The sequence below is a fragment of the Mauremys mutica genome, chromosome 1 (assembly GCF_020497125.1).
Source record: "Mauremys mutica isolate MM-2020 ecotype Southern chromosome 1, ASM2049712v1, whole genome shotgun sequence".
In the NCBI taxonomy this organism is placed as follows: Eukaryota; Metazoa; Chordata; order Testudines; family Geoemydidae; genus Mauremys; species Mauremys mutica.
In genome coordinates, this window is record NC_059072.1 from 359727105 (window position 1) to 359733802 (window position 6698).

The following is a 6698-nucleotide window of genomic DNA, read 5'->3' on the forward strand; positions in this document are numbered from 1 at the left end:
GGACTAGATTTGATGACCTCTCGAGGTTCCTTCCAGTTCTATGATTCTATGATTCTTCCACCTTCCTCTGAAGCTTGTGGAACTGGCTACAGGCTACTGGGCTAGAATGACTACAGGTCTTATCCAGTCTGGCAATGCCTATCTTCCTATTGGTCCTGTAAATCCCAAACTATGTTTTTGCTGATCTTCCTTGAGCTCCGGGGAGTCTCTAGAATTGCACTCAGAGCAGAATGATGTCTCGATAAATATCATCTAGTCTCTTGTTCTTTTTCCTATCAGGAAGGAAAGTTCAAAACTCATAGGACCTTCTCAGTCCATTATGTCAGCTGTCAACGAAACCAAATTGAACCCTGACATTTTCCTTCTCACCGGGATGCCTGGGCAGGAAGACGTCCATCTCTGGATCTCTATCCCCTTTTGCTTAGTGTATTTTATTTCAATAGTAGGAAATTCAGTCATTCTATTCATTATAAAAACAGATCCAAGCCTCCATGAGCCCATGTACATTTTCCTTTCCATGTTGGCTGTCACAGACCTTGGCATATCGATAACCACCATACCGACGATACTGGGCATATACTTGTTTAACTCTAGGGAGATCAGCCTCAGTGCTTGTTTTACCCAGCTGTTCTTTATCCACTTTCTTGCAAAAATTGAATCCTCCATGCTCTTGATGATGGCCTTTGACCGTTTCATTGCGATCTGTAACCCACTGAGATATGCTTCAATCTTAACCCTGCCGAGAATAGCCAAGATGGGGTTTTTGTTTGTGCTAAGAGGGGTGGCTGTAGCATTACCATTCCCCTTTCTCCTGAAACGGTTCCGATACTGTCGAACCAACGTCCTCTCCCATTCCTACTGCCTGCACCAGGACATCATGAAGTTGGCTTGTGCAGACATCACAGTCAATAACATCTATGGCTTATTTATTACACTCATAACGGTGTGGTTGGACTCGCTGCTCATCTTCCTCTCTTATGTGATGATCCTCAAAGCAGTGCTGAGCATCACATCCCACGCGGAGTGCCTCAGGGCCTTGAAACACCTGCGTCTCCCACCTCTGCGCTGTCCTGGTCTTCTACATGCCAGAGTTCAGCCTGACTGTCATACACAGATTCTGGAAGAGCTCTTCTCCCTTGCTTCAAATTCTCCTCGCTACATCTACCTACTGGCCCACCCCTGATTAATCCAATTGTGTACAGCATGAAAAGCAAACACCTTCGTGCGAGGATAATCAAGGTGTTTTGTTAAATGACTAGTCAGCTCATCATCCATCTGCAAGGTTGGTGATACAAGAGTTAAGAAAAACAAGCCATGGCTACCTATTCCATCCTGGACCCTTATGTCTAAGACTACACGACTACTGATTTCCACCCTTTAGAGAGAAGTTCTGATGGGGTGTAAAACCTGGAGCAATGGATGTGGGGCTGTTCCCACCCGCTTTGAGGGAGGACAGGGCACTGGGGGAAGGAGACCAAGGCAGGCAGTGGCATTTACAAAGTCACTGTGTTCGTGGAGAGCCCAGGGACTGGTTGAATGTTGGCCCATAAAGAGCAGTATCAGTGGCTACTCCGACCTCAGAATTCCTGTTGATACAGTCAATAAAGAGAAGGGATGTGAATGTTGTTTCTCATTACACCTGGCCTGTCACACCGTCCCGTGTCTATTTAAACATCCACAGGTTATGAAAAAAGCTGCAGAGCTGTTCTGTGGTCACAGTTCTGGCCCTTAATGATCACTCTGGGAGCTGCATAATCCATTGGACTGCACAAGCTGTGGACAGGGGCTATTCAAGGGACACGGTCACCCACTCTTCCCCTACGCCTTCAGCCAGGTGCTTGTGACTGAGTGGTGTCAGAGACGTGATTAACACAGGATCCCCAGGAGAAGCCGTTCAGGTAACACCCCGCACCCCTTATTGATGACTCAGCACATAGAAGCATATTCCCTCCTACTCCTCCCCTCTGTTTGTGCTCTCCCAGTAATACAAAGGGGTGGAAACAGCCCTCACCTCCCCAACAGAGTCACGGTCATCTCCTGTCCCAGCCCAGCCCATTCAGTGTAGGGTAACCACCTTTTCAAAAGCCAAAAGCAGGACACATGCAGGAGCCCTGCCCCCACATGGCCTCACCTCTGGCCCTCTTCTTCCTCCCAAATTCCCACCTCCTGCTCCTAGTCTTTCCCCAAGCCTCGCCCACTGACTAGGCTGGACGTCACAGACAGGCCATTGTAAGAGGAGCCCAGGGAGCATGTGCTGCCTCTGGTAAACCCCAGACCCTCCACCTGCCCCAGTCAGAGGGTGTGGCCTCATAGCAAGGGGGGCGGGGGCACTAAGGACCTCCTCAGACCCCTAACTGTGAAAAGCTTATAGCATTGCTGCCTCATGTCTCCTTCTCTGGAGAACAACAGACAAAGGAACAGCAAAGAATCCTGTGGCACCTTATAGACTAACAGATGTTTTTGCAGCATGAGCTTTCGTGGGTGAATACTCACTTCTTCGGAAGCAAGAAGAATTGCAAGAATCTACTTGCATCCGAAGAAGTGGGTATTCACCCACGAAAGCTCATGCTGCAAAAACATCTGTTAGTCTATAAGGTGCCACAGGATTCATTGCTGCTTCTACAGAACCAGACTAACACGGCTACCCCTCTGATACTTAACAGACAAAGGGAAAGTTTCTTCTCAATTTTGAAAGTTCAGGCCTTCCTATTGGCTCTTTTGGTCAGGTGCCCACTCCTTTTCTTTTACCTGTGGGCCTCTTAACCCTTTACAGGTAAAGGAGGCAGAGAACAAACACTAAGAGGGATTTTACAGCAAACTGGCAGGATGGATGTCCATAAAAGGGAGCCACCCCCGCCCCCCACTTCATTTATCGCATGCCCCCCAAATCACAGAGGGTGCTGGCCAGCCTGGTTCAGGTCGGGTCCACACCGGCTGGGATTTCTTCCTGCAGGTTTAGGAAACAGAGTTAATAAGTTACGTGCACTGCTACTTTTACTAATAATTACATGAAGAACTAAACAGAACTTTTTACATTTGAAGGAACTACAATGACTTAGAATGCAGGGACATTTTTACCCAGCTGATTCTGGGAAACCTTCCCAGGAGAGTGCATCAGCCACTTTGTTAGAGGCACCGGAAACGTGTTGTATTTCAAAATCAAAGTGTTGAAGAGCTAAACTGCAACTGATAGAAGTTTTTTGTTAGTCCTCTTTTGACGGGTGTGAATGAAGCCAACTTCAGTGCAGCATGGTCAGCTCCTATTTTCAGTGTGGAAACGCCGTCACCAAATTGTATGGATGTAGCTTTTTCAGAGAATACCACAAATGGCGTAACGTTCTTTCTTCTGAGATACTGACCTAGTGGCTTTGCCTCTAAGGAAAAGTGTTTTTGCTGATTAAAAAAACACGACAGGAATGGAATTGTTGATGTGGTCCTTTACTGCAATTAAAAACTGCTCCTTACACGCCATGCTCGGACGCATCTGTGGTTGCCATGTGAATCTGAGAATATAGCGGGTGCATTTCACAGTCTAGAAAGGGAGTTACCCTCTCACCTTCATTTATCACATATACATGCCCTTTGCATGCCCTACTTGAGTCATAGCAGCCATTACTGATAGACTGTCTGGGAACATTCCTCAGGAAGGCTCATCTGGTGGGGGATAAACTTCCTCCTAATGGATTATATTGATTCCTCTAATGGCCCATTAACCTGAACTGGCCCTTCCACAACTAGCTTTCTTCAATGGAAGCATTCTACTTCTACTATCTACAGATACATAGTCAACGTTCATAAGTTCAGATTATAAAATAAATGATACATGCAGTATAAATATGATAATCCATATTCTGAAAACCATAAACTTTTTCATAGACACCTAACAGGACACATTTTGTACAAGATGCATTATAACAAATGTCCCAATAATCACATCACAATGAATACTACGGTGATGAATATGGGGGCCGCAGTGTCACAACCACCTCCTCAGCTGCCTGGAACCTGCATGGTGGCATTATAACAAGCTCAGGTTCTGTTGGGAAAAGTCAAAACTTTTCCCAGGTTGACTTCAGGTGCTCAAGAGAGATGGTGCGGCATGGCTGGGGGAGAGGGCTGTGGAGGCTCTGGGGCATCCTCCAGGATGGGGACAGAAAGGCACTCAGCTTCTGGCTGTAGGGTCAGGGTGATGGCCTCATGCAGAAGGAGTGAGGCTGGGGGGCTAGCTTCCCTGAAGGGTGCCTTCCACCTGTCCACCCATTTTCAAAACCATTAGGAAAAAGGACTAAAGAATATGACAGAAATATATGAATCTCTAAATCTGTGGTATGCCCACATCTTGAATATTTGTGTAGTTCTGGTCGCCCCATCCAAGAAAAGATATATTAGACTTGGAAAAGGTACAGACAAGGGAGGTGACATAAAATCTTCAGGGGTATGGAACAGCTTTCCAGATGAGGAGAGAAAAAGACTGGGAATTTTCAGCTTGTGAAAAGAGACGACTCAGAGGGAGAATATGATAAAGGAGAGCTATAAAATCATGAGTGATGTGGAGGTAATGAATCAGGAAGAGACTATTTACCCCTTCACAAGGGGTCACCGTGGAAGTTATATGAGCAGCAGGTTTAAAAGAAACAAAAGGAAGTATTTCTTCACACAACGCCCAGTTAGCCTGTGGAAACTCATTACAAAGTGATGGTTGTGAAGGCCAAATGTATAATTGGGTCCAGGTAAGATCATGGAGGAGTGGCTATTAGCCAGGATAGTGAGGGAATGAAAACCACATGCTCTGGGTGTCTGTAGAACCACTGACTGTCCGATGGGATGGGAGCAGACGAAGGGAGGATAAAAACACTCAATAATTGTGCTGGGTCTGTTAATTGCCTCTGTAAGCGTCTTCACTAGCCACTGTCAGAAGACAGGACATGGGGCTAGATGGACCATTGGTCTTGAATCTGTTGGTGTCACTCAGGCATCAGCTACCCAGGTAACTCGGGGGGGTCGGAAGGACCATGATTTCAATGAAGACCCCCCCTGCTCTAGGGTCTACGTGAGCCATAAGCAACTCCCATCTTGTTGAAACTTTAACCAACCTAAATGCTAAACAGCCCTAAAAGCAAAATGTGTAACCGTCAGCTTTTCTAGAGCAGACCAGCTAACAGCTGTAGCTTTCAGCTCAAACTAGCGAAAGCGGTAGTGGGGAGGAAAGGGGGAGGAAGGGGGGGAAGTTTCTACATGCGTGCTGGGCCAACAAGGCCAAAGAGAAGCATCGCGGGACGGGAACTTCTTTCTAAACATGCCTAAAATGTAGATGCTTAAAGTAAAGTGCTGTTGGGAAGGTGAGGTGTTATGGGGGAAGTGGAAACCAGAACAAAAGGCTTACGACCAAACAGCTTAAGATATAAAAAGGGAACTTGCTTGTATTTGGTGTGCTTTGATTTGAGACGTGTCCTGTTCTCCTGCGCATCGCTTTTTGAAGATCCTCAAATAAACTTGGTTTATTTGACAGAACAAGGAGTAATGGTCTCAAGTTGCAGTGGGGGGAGGTTTAGGTTGGATATTAGGAAAAACTTTTTCACTAGTAGTAGGTGGTGAAAAGCACTGGAATAGGGTTACCTAGAAGGACGGTGGTGTGAATCTCCTTCCTTACGAGGTTTTTAAGTGTCAGGCTTGACAAAGCCCTTGGCTGGGATGATTTAGTTGGGTTTGGTCCTGCTTTGAGCAGGGGGTTAGGACTAGATGACCTCCTGAGGTCCCTTTCCAACCCTGAGATTCTATGATTCTATTCTAGGAGTCCTATGGTTTGCTTCTCTCACCCTGGTGGGCTAATTAGTGCGACGCACAGCCGGGCAACACTCAACCCCGCTATTGCCCCCCTCGGGCCCTTTGGGCCGGCAACAAAATCCACGCATACGGTCATTCTTATAGTTCTAATAACTGTTCCTCTGGATGGGTGGTGTTTTGATTCAGGACAATGCCTTTTCCAGGAGGTCTCTATCTTTTTGTTTTTATTTTTATTAAGGGGGGGGGGGGGGGAAAAAAGGCTTTGCGGGGTTTTTAAGCCACCGTCCCATGGTGGAGGTGATGGACATATGCCATATTTTCGATAATCTTTTTGGCCAGGAGACAATCCCCTTTTTAAGTCCCATCTCAGACTTTTTTTTTTTCAGAAGGAGGCATTTGTCCTGTTTGCTCTTGCTGACTTGATCAGTTGGCAACAGCAAACAGGACAAATGCCCACTTCTGTCAAAAAAGTGGGGAAATGGAGAGCAGAGGAATGTTTGGGGGAGGTGAGTGGAGATGTCACACCCCGCAAGAGATGAGGTAGAGCCGTGGGGGAGGAAACAGCCTCCTGAAACCTGAGGGGGCCTGTACCTATTGGGTTTCTAGGAAGTGGGCGGACGGAAGCTAAAGGATTCCCCGCCCCCGCCCCCAGCCTAAGGGGAGGATCCACAGGGCCACGGAAACCCACTAAGTGCGGGGGACAACTAATAAAAGAACAGGGACAGGAGTGAGGTCAAAGGGTCATAAGGAGGGAGCCTAATGGGGACACCGAGCAGAGAACCCCGGACAGCGCCCACTGTTCCTCGAAGGCGTCAAGGGAGCCAGCGGACGCTGCCCAGAGGAACTCCGCCCGGAGACGTGAGCGGACGAGGGACCGGAAACAAGCCCCACAGTCGCAGGAGTCTCCATCGGCC

General features: G+C 47.4%; 1 pseudogene; it reads left to right on the forward strand.

Annotated features, from left to right (window-relative positions):
- The first annotated feature begins 319 nt into the window (after positions 1 to 319).
- On the forward strand, positions 320 to 1251 carry LOC123362066 (annotated as a pseudogene).
- Positions 1252 to 6698: the final 5447 nt, after the last annotated feature.